Below are 15,772 nucleotides of genomic sequence, written 5' to 3'. Positions count from 1 at the left end.
GCTCCTCCCCTCTTTTCCCACACACCGTCCTCCCCCTCTGTTTTCACGGGCCGGGTGCTCCAGTGACGTCACAACTACCCATCATCCCCCACCAACCATCCCCCCCCCATCCCCTGTGGATCCTGGCCAACCATCCACTGCTGACTGGCTCTATTCAACCTGCATTCACCGGCAATGGACCCTGCAATTAACATAACTAATTGCTTTGGCACCTAAAGGCTAAACAAGGGGCCGTGCCAAAGGAGACAAAGTGTGTGTGTATGTATGTATGTGTGTGTGAGAGAGGGGGGGTTCCATTGCAACCTCCCCCCCGCCCCCACCAAGAGAAGTGGGGATCCCCCCTCTTTTTCGAAATGTTTTTATACCATCCACCCCCCCCTCGTCCGGGCTCTTTCATTGATGCCCTCCATTGTCTCAGCTCCTTAACGCGGCCGGCTCAGACCTGCATCTCCAGCCAGCCAACCCATTGGGGTGCACTTAAGAAGCATGAATGACTTATTCTTCTCCGCTTCTTCTCCTCTCTCGTCCTCTTGCGCTCCTCTTCACTGAGTTAAACTTAAATCGTTGTGTGATTTATGCCCGGCCTCTCGCACAAGTGGTGCCACCGGAGACAATACAGGTTAAGATAATGGAGCCCAGCGAGCCCGCTTGCTTTATTCACTCCCGCCCATTATTCCCGTACTTCTTGAAATTGCAGAGGACGCTGCTGAGTTCGTTCTGCATCTGCGGTAAATAAGACATTAATCTGTTTTCTATAAAGCAGCTGACAACTGAGAGAACACGCTCAACGTGCAAGACTTGGCCGTGCAAGCAAATGCAGTTGGATAAACACAAACAGTTCATTAGAAGGCAATGATGCAATGACTCAATTCTGCCCTCTTGAACCACAGGTGAAATCCACACTAAAGTGATAAGTAATTGCTTGTATGTAATCACCAGAAGGATTAAGGTGGGTTACTTTAATTGCCGTGAGTTGTCAAAAACGACATTGGACTGAATACTCACCCATAATAACCTCTATCTCCCCTCCTGTCTCCGCGCAGGCCGGCTCCATTCAGGGTGCATCTGGTCAGCCAGCAGGCTCAGAGGCAGGGCCAGGTGGCAGTGAGGCAGGGGGGGGTGGGGAGGAAGGATGGAGAAACGTGGAGGGCAGAGTATCTGAACATGTACTGTAATCCACATACGACTGTAGGATATAGTGATGACGAAGGCTAGCAGCAAAGTAGGTTTAAACCCAGGTGTAATCACTAGCAGCTGGCAGAAGAGTGAGCATGCTCATTAGAGTATTTTGCCATATAGACAATTTAATAGTAGGCTGATAACTCAAGTAATAGCTTTAATAGTTTTGTTGTATTTTCAACAATTAAGCAACTGACTGCAGAGTCATCAGAATGAATTTATGTTGAAATTCTGTTTGTAAAGAAAAACACATGTATGATGTAGCCTCAGCCTCAGGTCTATGCACTGCACCTTTAAAAAAGAATCAAGGGAACTAGCTGTCGTAGGCATATAATTTTTGTGATGGAAAATCAGCATGTTTTATGTATGCATACTGTGTGACTTCCCTTTACTGTAGCTGCTCTGGCCTCATGCAGCTGTTTGCCATTGTGTGCATGACTGTGAGATAAAGAGAGAGAGAGAGAGAGAGAGAGAGAGAGAGAGAGAGAGAGTGAGAGGAGACAAACAAGAGAGTTTATAGCATCTGTTTCTGTTCACATGCTCCCTCACCAAACTTCCACTTTTAGATAAAGTAAACAGTTTTTTAAGAAAAGACAAGGAAAAACGAAACTAAAGGGAGTAGTATATTTTAAAACTGGAGAATTGAGTGAATGAGATAGGAATCAGTGTTTTGTGCATTTTAAGACAAGTTTAAAGCCATGATATTCAAATGTCACCATTTATGTGTATCTGCATTGCTCTTGACCCATCTTAAAGAAAGTACTCAAAGTATTGCTCAGTGTTACTCAAGGGGTTTTCCATGTAGTATTGTGGCCTCAGATATGTGACATTTCATGCACATATAAAACTAATTCCTTTCAATTTAAGCACAGTCTTATTCCCACGATAATGCTGATCCAGCATACCTACCATGAATGGCAGAATGCATCACATGAGACGGATGGTAGTTAACCTCCACTATTAATAAACTGCTAATTACCGGGGAGGTTATGTTTTAACCCCTTTCTGTTTGTTGGTTTGTTGATTTGTCAACAGGATTACACAAAAACCTTTGACCCAATTTAAATAAAACTCACAAATATTGGCACAGATCCAGACAAAAGGGTGGATACAGGCTTTTCTTTTTTTACTTTCTTTAATATAGTGCGATAGGGCGTTAGCCTTGGCCGAGGTATGCAGTCACTGTGTGGCCTTCTGGATAGCTGGGCTTCAACTGAGGTTCTACTCTACAAACTCAACAAAGCCATCATCATGTACATATTTTAAAGGATCATCAAATGCAAAGACACTGATCAGCTAACATAACGTTAACCTGAAAGAAGTAGAACTGAAGCATTTTGATGTTTTTAAACCTTTCTCCAATGGGACCTCACTTTGCTTGTGAAAAAGGAATGAAGTGGTGGTGAGGTATCCAAACTCATAAGAACATCCAAACTGATGCTCAAGGTTTTCATCGACAGGCGTCCAGGTTACACCAACAGGGAACTTTGGAAATGTGAGATATCCTCCTTTGAAACAAGGTCCCCTGAGTAACAGGGATCATTTTGTTCTCAGCACTCATTGAGGGGTTTTAAAGGGTAATCTGAGTGATGGGATTTCACTGCGAGAGTTGCTGCCAAATCAGTGTGAAATGATGACATGAGATTTTCGTAAGCTGGGAAAAAATACCATAGAGCCGCTTTGTATTCTTTTCCCAGCCACAGCTTCCTACAGTCAGGAGCTTTCCAATTTCACACTGGGTTAAATCAATGTTTGCGAGATTTTATGTGCATGTGGTGGCTGTGAATGTGATGTGACTGTGGACTTATCAGTGATCAAGCTTCTTTGTCCTCATGCAGCTTGGAACATGAGCCAGAACAACTCATTCTCTGGCCTGACTCCCACCAACGTCAACTTCAGTGGCCAGGAGATCTCTGCAGGGCTATGATACATCAAGAACCAGAGCAAACACAGAAGGACACGCTTTGTTTTGGCTAGACATACATCAACCGACATACATTTCATGTTATACTTGGACAAAAAGACAAGTTAAGGCCTCAAATGAAGATTCAAGTAAGCATCAACAAGTAATTTGATCAAATGATGTGAATAATTTGCACAATGTAAAGACTGACCAATGATGACACCATCGATATTAAGAGTAGTTCCCGACAAGCTTTGCTTTTACCATGCAATTCTAGCTCCCACCAGGCCCAAAGGTTTGCATAGTATGATTTAGTGAATCTTCCACAGTGCAACCAAAACAGAAAGCATTTGTTTGCCCAGGTCAGTTTTAGAAGTTTCCCCTGTGAGCAGAAATTGTGGACAGTGGAACAACCAGATGGAGTAAAATGAAAGTGAGCCTTGGATGGGGAAATGTACTCAATGGAGAATGCATCAGACTGGGACAGAATTTGCCCTAAACTTATTCACTGGGACCAGAGAGAGGGCTGGTAAAGAGGCCAACTGGGTCGCTTAAAACTTTATGTATCTTTTGCGGTCCACCGGGACAATGGCCAGTCCAACAAAGAACAGAGCTCTTAGCTGACATTCAGTTGGAATTATTGCTATGAGGTCAGTAAGTAACAAAACATTCTTACTTATCAATATACTCAGGTGTTTTACCTCGGCTTTATCTGCAGTGGAAACAGGGTTTTGTTAATCTATTAATGGTTGTCTGATGCTTTTGACAGTATCGAGGCTGATGGTGAAATCCATGATGCTAATGCTACAGCGAGAAGTCAGAAACAAATGATCCGTCGTAGTTTTGATACTCTAAACATATGTTCTAGTGGTATGAGCAGGATACTTACTATATGATCAAGGAGTTGACAAAACACTAAGCGATCCGGTCTTTGTGACAGCGGTGCCAACTTTATAACCACATGGAGACACAAGAGGGGAGAAGTTTTCTAGAGTAACATCAAAAGTTACAACTAGACCACAGCAAATGGGTTAAAGCACTGGTTTGCTATCGGAAAAAGTATTGCTAATGATGACAAATACTCAACAACGGCCAAGAAGCATTAGTTTAGTGTTTCAGGCCTCTTTGTAAAAACGTTTCGATCCAGATGATCTCTGTCTTTCCTCTGTCCCTCTTTTTTTTCTGATAAAAATGTCTCTTTTGGTTAATTATGCATGTCGTTGCTATTTTTACCACTCGTCATTGAATGCCACCCCTCTCTCTCACCATCTTACCAGCATGGGTCCCCTCCCTTCCCCTCTTTCCCTCCATCTCATCACTGTTCGGACTCCTGATGTTGGCTAATCTGATGCAGCCACAGATTTCCCTGTCTGATCTTGCATGGCCGCATTTTCCATTACATCCTCTACAGCACATTTATCTAATAGGGACACGTCATTTTCCAGGTCCATGTCTGTCTGGTGGACCGATTACTGTAAAAAAAAAAAACATATTTAGAGATCAAATAAAATGCTTCTTGCTGGTAATCAAGGCTAAAGTCAAGCCCATTTTCTCTCTTCGTGCAGGCTCCGATAAATGATAGGTCATTTGCAGGCAGAACAGATAGCTGCTTTACTGTACGATCTGGTTCCTGAAATTTAAAGATTAGCGGAGAGGGTGGCAAGAGGAAGGCTGGGGTTCCCAGAATATCATCGTTGTTCCATCACACACACACACACATACAAATTCTTTTATTTCAACCTCGAATACCAAAGAAACTAAAAAAAGACATTAACATCAATTTGTCGTCTTCCACATTCAGTTAAATAGCAGTTGGCAAACCACAGAACGGTCCTGGTAAGCAGTGGCTGAGTGGGGAAACAATTTCACAAATATGTTTGACAACGTAGTTTTCAGGGCGAATAATTCCGTGGCGCTTTCTGCTATCACTTAGCATGTGCATGGTTCAGAGCAGCTGAGCGGAGGTGTTGTATTGAGATATCTTCCTCTGTGGTCAGATGTTGGCTCAACTTTAAAGAATCTCATGGTCCTTGTATAGCAAACAGCATTTACAGCACACAATTACACTTTAAACACAGACATGGCTCGATTCACACAGCCTTCAATTGGAAGTCCGTCTCAAGGAACAAATAAGCTTCCTGCAAATGTATCAGTCCCCATTGAGTCTGAAGGATGAGTCCTAAGCTGCTTTCAGACATGCACTCAGCACTGGGGGCGTCTTCCTGAAACTTTCCGAATGAGCTCTTCGTGTCCGAGTCAGTTGCTCCAGACATTTTACAGAACTTTTCCTGCCAGCGCCCTGGTAAAATGTGCGGGCGATCCCATGTGAGAATACAGCAGGAAAATGTCTGTAAAGTTCACAGCGATCGAGTGACAATGACGTTTCTAACGCACGACAGAGGCACGACTGACAAAAAAAAAAAGAATACAAATATCTTAGCTGCCACACAACTAGAAGACATAGACTGAGATTTCAATTTGGAGGGAAAACAGGATTCGAAAGCTTTTGGCGATGACGTCTGATGCCAGTGTCAGTGAGCTGAAACAATAAAATCTTGATTTCTGCAGCAGAGTTGATACATTGTGCTCTGCCTCCTGTGAGCTCTACCCAGACCTTATTTGAACACAGGAGAGAGTTTCCTCCTCAAGGGAACACGTCTGACCCAAATTTTCACACATTTTCTGGGGTTCATGTTGTTTGGATGTTGTTTATTTTGCCTCTGAAGCACTTAACAAAGCCATTCAAATCCCCGGTCTGTGTTATAACCCTTATCCACAACGGATCAACGATTGACTGAAAATAAATGAATAATTAAACAGAAGCAAAGTTTTCACTTCATTATACAAAAATGACATGTTTGTATAGTCAAGTGTTTGGACTACAGAGGGTGATAATACTGTATATATATAACCATGCACATGCTATATATACACATATATATATAACTGCTCATGTAGTTCGGATATGCGACTAAATTGACAGAAACAATATCTGCTTTTAAATGATCTGTATCCGTTTGGAGTTTTCCTTGCTCAGTTTGAAACGACATTGATTCTCTAAAGGTTTATTCACTTCTCATCCCAAAGACATTAATAACCAGTGGCTGGTCCCATGGTGCTCTGACACAAAGCAGCCACTGGCTGGTACTTTACCCCCTCCTGACATCCCACTAGCCCAAACACGCCTCTCCCCTCCCCTCTCCTGCCCCCCTCAGTCCTTCCATTCCATGACTATTGTGCCCTCCTTTTCACTCATCCTCATATCACCCATAACAAATGGGTCCCGTATTTCCCTCTCTCTCTCTCCTCCTCCTCCTCCCCCTCCTTTCTCTTATTTTCTCTCCCTCACTCTCTCTCTTTCTCTCCCTCACTCGGTGCCGATGAAAGGCAGGCATTGAGCCGGCAGTGGCATTCCAAAACCTCAGGCCTCGGCTCCAGTGTGTCTGGCTATTCAACACTGCTGGGAGCCATTAGTTTAAGTAAGGCCTGACCCGCCTACTCACCCACGGAAAACCCTCAGATCTCCTATTACACTCGGCACACAGACGGGAGACACACGGCTGCTCCTCGGGTGCAACGGGTGTGTGCATTTGTGTAAATACAAGACAGAACCCAAAAAAATGAGTAAATATACAGAAGTGTGCAGGGAGGAGGGAGACAAATGTACGTGTGTTTATGAGTGATTGGAAAAGTGAGTGTGCCGGTATGAGAGAGACAGAATAAGAGAGTTGCAGCATGTGTACTTAAAATTTACGAGCAGTGGGTCACACGCTCACTTGGCTGCATCTTCCTAAAGTTTCCACGCAGCGAGGCCAAGTTCGTAGCCAGACGCCAAACGCTCCTCACCAATAACTCGCCTTAAACGATATTCAATAAGCACGCACTTCTCTAAGTCTCTCCAGCAGCTCTCTTGTTTAACTTATGTACCAGAAACACTGTCAGTTCTCTCCATCTGTGTTACTCACAGCTCACAATCCATAAATGCACCAATTTTGCTAATTGGAAAATGATACCTCGGATCAGAACCTGCTCCTTGATGCCTGCCTCACACAATTGTCGGCACGTAAACATGAGTAGTTCTTATAAACAACCCAGTGTTTGGGAGAAGCTGTGTTAAAGTATTGTGCGTTCACTAAGATGTGGCTTAGCCCACACACAGACACAACACACACACACTGGACGTTTCTCTTAGTGCAACATGCTTCATTTTAGTGACAATACTGAATATTGTTCACAGCTGTCCAGTAAAAGACTTGTAACTTGCCATCTCTTTTCTTTTGAGTAGGGAATTAATTATGGTCCAAATCTGAATTCAATCAACGGCATCATTTATAGGTTAACACAAGACTTTGTAAATGGTGTCACACTGTCGCTGCTTCAATTAAAAGCACATTGCTAGAAGGCTGGAGAGAAATGTCTTTGCTAGAGCTACGTCCACAGTTACATGCTTTTCATGTAAATGCAAATGACTCCCATCCAGATGAGCATTTTAACTCCATATCAGAAATAATCTCTGTTCATACCCAACAACATAAATCATTGCCACAGATTCCTTGAATAATAGCTTGCCTCCTATCAATATAGGCAGGTACAGCAAGATGAAATGCAGAACAAACTAGAAACAACAACAAGGTCAGCAGGCTTGTATTTCGTTATCCATATTGATTCACAGTTTAACTGATATTGTTTGGTTTCTTATGGTAAAAGGTCACGTGACAAATCAGGGAAGGACACGTTGGGACTGATAAGACTTGATCAGGAAGCATAAGTGTTTGTGTCATCATTTCAATAATAACTGATGCCAAACTTTTTGTTCTTCTCCACGGTCATGATCAGAGTCACAAACCCAAAATGGAGAAGCTGCGTTCACCTGGGTGTCACATTTGCCGAGTAAATGCCGATTGTATCCATCCCCATTGCAGACAAAAGCCAGATGTGAGCAGGTGTTATTAGTTTTTTTGAGCAGTGGAAAAGTTTCTGCCCGTCAAGCATTAAAATGCAGCACGTTTCTAAAAGTCTCAGCTTTATGGGTTTGAAAACTCTTTTAAAAGAAAAACATGTGAGAGTGTATGTAGCCTGAAAGGCAGGTGACAAAAACACCTCTACCATATAATGTTACTTTAAACTTTATTTTTGCCTGATGTGCGTGAAGCCTCCTGCTACCAGCAGTTCTCTTTATATAAACCTTCCATCTCTGGCTTTCGCTCCCCGAGGCTGCAGGAGCAGCTGTGTTGTGCTCTTCCCTGTCGATGGCCACACCTGTGATCTGCAGGTGGTTCATCTGGCAGCAGAGCCGGGAACACCTGGCCCGGCAGAGATAGAGCCTTCAGGCTTTACTCTGTGTGTGTGTGTGTGTGTGTGTGTGTGAGATAGTTTTTGGGATTTCTGAAGGGCTCAATTAAAGCTGAGGGAAGATAACGGCTGGCTTCACCCTCCCCCCACCTCCACCTACACGCACACACACACACACACACACACGCTGTGGCATGTGTTGGCATTTCCCAAGGTTAATGTTTGGACTTGTCAATGCTTCCTCAAGTGTGCGTGAGGAGTTTGTGGGGAGAGGGTGAACTTACAGTTTTACTTGTTCTGCTTTTCTTTTTTCAAGACATAACAAATTGAACCGAACCTCCTTCTGCCTTCAAAGTGGTTCCTGCTTGGTTTACCGGATCAAATATGTCCAAACAGAGCGACGGGAGGCTGTAGCAGCACCTGCTTTGTTGTTGTTTTGCAGATCCGCCACGGGTCTGAGGTCTCACTGCAGCACTCTGCGAGGACAGAGCAGCAGAGACAACAAGCAGAGACACCAGCTGAGGACAAGGCACATAAACAACAGCACCCAGCACACATTCCTCCCTGGGAGCAAGAGCAGACACAGTGCCGTACAAGTTTCTGTGTGTGTGTGTGTGTGTGTGTGTTTGTGTGTGTGCGTCTGTGTGTGTGTGTGTGTGTGTGTGCAGCAGAAGGTAACAGGCCCTGTTCTCTGACAGCATAAGGCCCAGCAGGAGCGACATCAGTGATGGGACAGATGAGGTGAACTTGACAAAAGTCATAAAACTCAAATGTGACATGTGACGGAGAATAGCGTGTGAGAGATGTTGGCTTCCGCTAAGATCCTGAGTCACATTCAGTGCATGTGAGTGTGTTTGTGTGTCAGACCAAGTGAGACTAAGCCAAGGCCGCACATCATCCTCCTCATTATCTGTCAGGATGTGAAGCAGTGATTATCTGGGTCAGAGAAGTTGCTGGATAATTGTTGCATATGCTTTACATGAGTGTTACATTTGTCTCAACTGATAACTGCTGATAATTTATATGTATTTCTATAAAACAGACACTAATCGTTTGATATGCAGAGATATTCCCGAGAGGCATCTTGTGAAGCCTCTGTAATAAAACGATAGCGAGAAGTGGAAAGTAGATATAAAAGGATTTTTTAAAAACGTGTGATATTGCCTACATCTTGTCAAAGTCTTCAGCAAGAACTCAGCGGCGCAGCTGGACGTCTGCTTTTCTCTGGGCGATGACAAGCCAGCTGCAGTTGGACTCGGCATGGCGGCCCAGACAGATGAGTGGGGAATGGAGTGAAGGGATAAAGACAGATAAGTGCAGACAAAAAAAAAAAAAGGGAATGGCCGCAGAGACACAGGGAGGAAAGGAAGACGGGGGAACAAAGAGGGATGGCTGGAGGGAGGGAGGCCGAACGTGAGACAGACACAGGAGGTGAGAGAGAAGCGCTGGGGTAACCCTGGAAGGCATGGAGAAGAGGGGGAACCAATGCTAACTCCTCTTTGTCTGGGGCAAGTGGGAAATGATGGAAGGGAGGGGGAGGCAAGAGGAGTGGGAACAGAGAAACAGGGGCATTAAAAAAGCATTAATGTGGTGATAAGTTCCCTTCACTTGCTTCTTTTTCTCTTCACCAGGCAACTCTGAAGTGACTGGGTCCTTTTGTTCCCACATAATATCCCCCCACTTAAAGCAAAGGAGCGAATAAATGCCTGCACACAATCCTGGGGGCCTGCATCCCGCCATCCCCGCGAAGGATACATGTTTTTTTTTTAAACGGTTTAAATGAAACACTTTTAATGCACAAAAGAAGCATTAATCCCTTTTGGTTGAATAATTCTAAGGCCATGTGACAAATATGCAAAACCGCTCTCAAAACCTGCGAGCCACCATTTTGGAATAGTCAAATGTGTCAGAGCAATGTTTACGCTGCCTTGTGACACCTGAATGCAGAGGTCGTGGCGGTGGCTGGTGGTATAACAAAATAACAGTGTTAACAGCGCTCGGGAGCCAGGCGCTGGCCTGCAATCAAATAAAAGCACAGAGCGGGGTTATCTTTCAGAGGTGGAGGAGTGATGTCTTGTCAGGGCACACGCAAGCACAGACACTCTCACAGACCCCGTCTCCTGTACGCCTGCTATTCCTGAGAATTGTTATTGACGCGCAAGATCACATCTGGATCCCGTCCTCCCAGCCGCTCCGTGCAGCGCTGCACAGCAACAAGAAACAGCTGTGCAAAACTGGCTTCAATTAGCTTCACATTCTCCCTGACAGTTAATCCCTTTCTACTTTCCTTCTATCGCTGTTTTTTTCTTCTTCCTTTAACTGTTGGGTCACTCCTCTCTCTTTTATGAAGCCTTTGCTTCAGGTTGCCGCACTGTCTGAAATAATTGACAGGGAAACAGCGAGCCGGGAATTGGAAACAGACAACGGGACAGAAAGCTCAGAGGTCTCACGAAACGGGAAAAGACGATTGCAGTCGTTTGGGATTCAACTCAAGGGAATTTGATAATAAAATACAGAGATTACAGATTTTTGTTTCTTGTCACTAGGTAGTAAACACTTTATTAAAATAAATCTCCAAATCACCATCACATATATTGGGACTGCTCGGGGGTTTCATAGTTATTGAAAAAGAATCATGGAAAAAGTTAGGATTGACTTTTGTTTTCGGGTCCTGTGTTTGGGTTTGATGCTTCTCTAAATCATAAATCATACATGTTTAGAACACTGAAAGCTTTTATGAAGAAGTGGCTATGTCAAGAATCGGCCGCATTAGCAGATTGGTTTAATGTGATGCATGATTTTTGTTATTTTCTTTGAGGGTCAAGTCTTGTTTAAATGTTGGATTTGGTTTATTAACCCACACAGAGCAGATTTCATGCGATACATCCTCAACTGTATGGTAACCTCCCATGTTCTTTCCTACACACAAACAGTTGGATTTTTATTCTTGTTTGCTTTGTTTGTTTGGTACAATGTATATTGGATCTATGGACAGTATATTGTATCTGTTGACTTTCGAGTCCAATACAAAGAGAATAATAATAAAAAAGAATGTCAGCAGATAACTTGGTATTATTACTCAAACAGAAGATGCAAGATTCTTTGTTGTGGTTCTCCCATGTGGAGCGTCGGGCAACAAAAATGACCTCATAAATCCAGTGTTCAAACCTCTCTTTCCCCACCGAAACCACACTCAGCAAACACTTAAGTGCGATCCAGCCGTTCAGAACCCTGGATGAAATGTCGCTCACGAGTCATTAATCAAACTCAGCTCGATTCTAACCATTTCTGCTGCACACCATCTTGACTCAGCTCGACTACACCGGGGGACTCCAGCCCAGATTGGTCCTCTGATAGGAAATGGGAGCCAGATTTGAGGCAAGGCGGCCGATCTGATGGGCCTGATGAGCAAATCTGGAAGGTTCTGTAGTCATTGTAGCCCTGAGGCCTGAGTAAAGCACTAACAGGTGGTAGTGCTGGTGGAAAAGACCCACGCAGAGACCAGAGGGAGTGAGAAGGATACTGGGCTCACAGCCTGACACACACACACACAAACACACAGTGAGGCACGCGCGTTTTATGAAAACACAGCCAACCGCGTGCATGACACATAGCAACACAAAGAAACGCACTTGCAGCACACAGAAAAACAGAGGAATAATGAAGCACCAGCGTGTGCAACGTCAACACACATTCCTGAAAAACACACATCACAGGCAAACAAACAACCCTGCAATGACAAGAGAGTGTGATCCATACGTTTTCATTTGGGAGCAACATTTTGAAACTGAAACAATCTCTGATTACTTGAGTGTTTTCACTACGACTCAGTTTTAATTCCCATCCATACCAACGCTCACGTACACTGGTCACAGACATGCTAAGGTCCTTCTGGAAACAGCAATTATCACAGATCGCTCAAATAATATCTCGTGTCCTACACATGTCAGCAGCTGTAACGTTGTCAAATGCAGAATTTACTACACAACAGCTGTCAGCAAAGAAAACTACAGAAACGCTTGTAATCGATTCTCCATGTTCTACACTGGTAGCCGGTGCTGATGCTGGTTGTTTTCCTCTGGAAAAGGGTCATGTGACTGGATACTGATGAATCATCAACAGCTATGACATGAAAAGACCAAATCAGTAAGCGGTTGAGAGTGTGTAAATAATTAGGTGAATCACCCACTCATTCACGAACCCCTGCCTCACTCTAAAGGGTGTTATACAGAGCACTATATGAGCTCATCAGAAAAAACTACTCTGCGCATTTTCTCTGCGCCAGTACTGACGTCAATGTCGCAGGATTATGACGTACAACAACAACAACAATGTCGGCCAGTGGAAAATCCCACAATACATTTCAAATGTTTATTTTACACTTACTATAAACACCTTAAACACATGTTGAATGGTCATCTTTAAATGTTGGAGTAAACTTGTTTTTTGCTTGTATTTACATTTGTCTGACTGGTCGGGCTGTTCCTGCTGCCCTCGTTTCCCTGCCGTGATTGCAATGCATCATGGTATATACTGTATATGTGTATTGTTTCCCATAATTCATATGAGTGGACTATACAGGGAATAACGATTTCACTAAACATTCGGACACAGGACAAAATGGCTAACTCTAAATTGATTTGTGAACGATTTCCTACACAGCCACTGTTTCCAAACAGCTCAGTTTCTGCTTGTCAACAGCATTTTTAAACTCCCCTGTTCTAGCAGTTCTAAAACTCTGTAGTAGTGGGGACTCAAGGTGTGTCCTTTGCAGACTTGACTTGTTTCCCAACAAAAACGAAGTAATGTGGATGTAGCCTGTGTAGTGGAGACTCAGAGACTTCAGGCACCTCTCTCCACCTCCAGCACAGGCAAACTCTCCCACATGGCAAAACACAAAAGGGCCCAAGTCTGGCAACACTACCAGCCCATTCAAGCCAAAACCAATTAGGTCTCTAATGCAAACCTGCAGGGCCCCTTTGTCATTTATTTCCCCTTTTTAATGTCAGAGGATTGGAATCTGACTCCATAACCCACCCCAAAGAGAAGAAGGGAAAAGGCAAAGGGGAAAATGATCAGGGGTTCCAAATGATCCACATGTTTCTGAGTAAAGTTAATTGAATCAAGGGCGGATGGAAATGATTGACTTGTGTGAGCAACGTTGACGATACATGATCTTTAACACATTTTCTCCAAGTGTACACACAGCGTCCCTGGTTCCCAGAGGGCTATTTAGGTTTCTGCATAACATCTAATTACTCCACCTAAACAATAATTATGGTAAAACAGAAAATTACACATTTTTCTGGCTTTCATGGGGAAGTAGTTGAAACCAAATTTTCCAAAATAGGAATTGCTTTCAAACCCGGCATTCGTCATGTTTAAAGTTTCACGTTACAGTACACACTCTGCTGCTCCCTGGTGGCCACTGTAGCTCCATCATCACCATCACTGTATTTGTCATGTGGTTGTTTGTTATTCTGTGTTGAAATGGAGATCAAGTGGAGTCCATGGGGGAGTCACAGTGACACAATGCAGCCTAGAGTCCAATCCTTGCACCCCCGCACTCACCACTTCTTACACTGCAGGACTGTATCACTGACCTCTGATTTAAATCAGGAAACCACAAGCGAGAAGGGAAAAAAACTCTCCTGGCATCAAGCAGCAGCTCCAGCCTGGTTTCACACCGCCTGGTGTTTTTGTCTTCAAAAGCGACAAACTCCAGATGGTGGAAAAACAGAAAAAAAAACTTTGCCTGGTGGATTAAGGGCTCCAAATCCTCCTCTGAAAAGACACATAGACCGAAAGCTGCTATTCAATCAAATAGGGGCATAATAGCTGTCTTGTGCGGGCTATATAAGGGATAATGCATTCAATAGAGTATGTGTTATGCATAGTTTATTCTCACCCTTTAATGGATCATAATGAGCGTAAGATCTCAGCGGACAAAGGGACGACGGAGGTTTTGTTTGGTCATTATGATGATTTGATATGATCTGAAGCAGCTCATTCTGAGGTCTTTTCTGCAGATCTAGTCCTCTCTGTGGGACGAGACTCTGAGGATAATGGAGCGGAGGACTTCTGCTATATTTTCATTACCAAGCAAAGACAAGTCTTAAGCTGAGACCGACGGTCCTTAATTATGTAAAACACAAAGATGAGAACATATGGCTCATTTGTTATGACTCAGCATAGTGCATCATTGTGTGCGCAGCTGCAGCAACTATACATATAACAAACACACACACACATAGACACACTTGTCTCTCTGTAGTTGTGAGGACCTTTCAATAAGTTATTTATTCATCACTATATAAATTGTCATATGCCATAATATAATTATATGTTAAAATCGATATAGATGTAAAGTTACCTTCTTGCTCTTGCTCCTCTTGACACCCTAAATATCCCCTAATCCTACTTTAACCTTAACTATCACCATAAATCCAAATCTTGAAATTGTGAGGACCAGCCAAAATGTCCTCACAATGATGGTATTGAACCAAAATTGTCCCTCATAACTATAGAAAGACAAACACACACATTAACCAGTTACCTGTTTTAATATTTACTAAAAGCCATTATTTCTTTAAATAATTTTTTTACTCAGCATGTTCAGCATATTTTTAAGTCTACATAGAGTTTAAGACACTTGCAGGATACTTCAATAATCAGTCTTTTTTCAGTTCTTCAGTTTTCGCAGGCTCTCTGCAAGATTGAATCACTTATAAACACTAATCAAAGAAACATAGTTCAGTGCAGGAGACAATATTGATGCACTTCTGCAGCAGGTATCTGGTCTCTGTAGCAGCACAGAGTGTGATTTGAGTTGACTGTAAGCATTTAATCAGTAAGACAATAACTCAGCAGCGAAGCGTAACGGTATTCTCACAAATGATTAACTTTGGATTGACAATAAAACACCAGCGTTCTGCTCCAGGGGCGGACCTAGAGAAAGATTTATGGGGTGGCTACAGATAGTGGGCATGGTGACTTTAAGGTTTGAAAGTATGCGTGTTGATTTAATGAATTGATGTCATAACATATATTGATATTTCCTTGGGAAATAGAAGTATATGTATAATAGTATATATTGTAAAGTGTTGGGAATGTGAGTGATTTGGGTTTATAATGTTTCCCAAGCAGCTAATCTCGTGAAATTATCAGGGGGGCTGCATGTGAGAACGCATATGTCCAAGTTAGTTGCGGATATTCTGCAGAGGTTTTCCTGCCAGTCCCTGATTCAAAACTGAAAAGAATACAAAGATGTCAGACATGAAGAAGATGCTGAGGAAGATGTCTTGGAAAGACAAGGGTCGATGCCAGTGTCAATGTGTTTAACACAAAAACACTTGAATTCTGCAACAGATATACATGATGTCCTGCCTCCTTCTCTGC

The sequence above is a fragment of the Paralichthys olivaceus genome, chromosome 2 (assembly GCF_024713975.1).
Source record: "Paralichthys olivaceus isolate ysfri-2021 chromosome 2, ASM2471397v2, whole genome shotgun sequence".
Lineage (NCBI taxonomy): Eukaryota > Metazoa > Chordata > Actinopteri > Pleuronectiformes > Paralichthyidae > Paralichthys > Paralichthys olivaceus.
The sequence above is the reverse complement of the archived record's forward strand: the minus strand, read 5'-3'. Positions refer to the sequence as shown.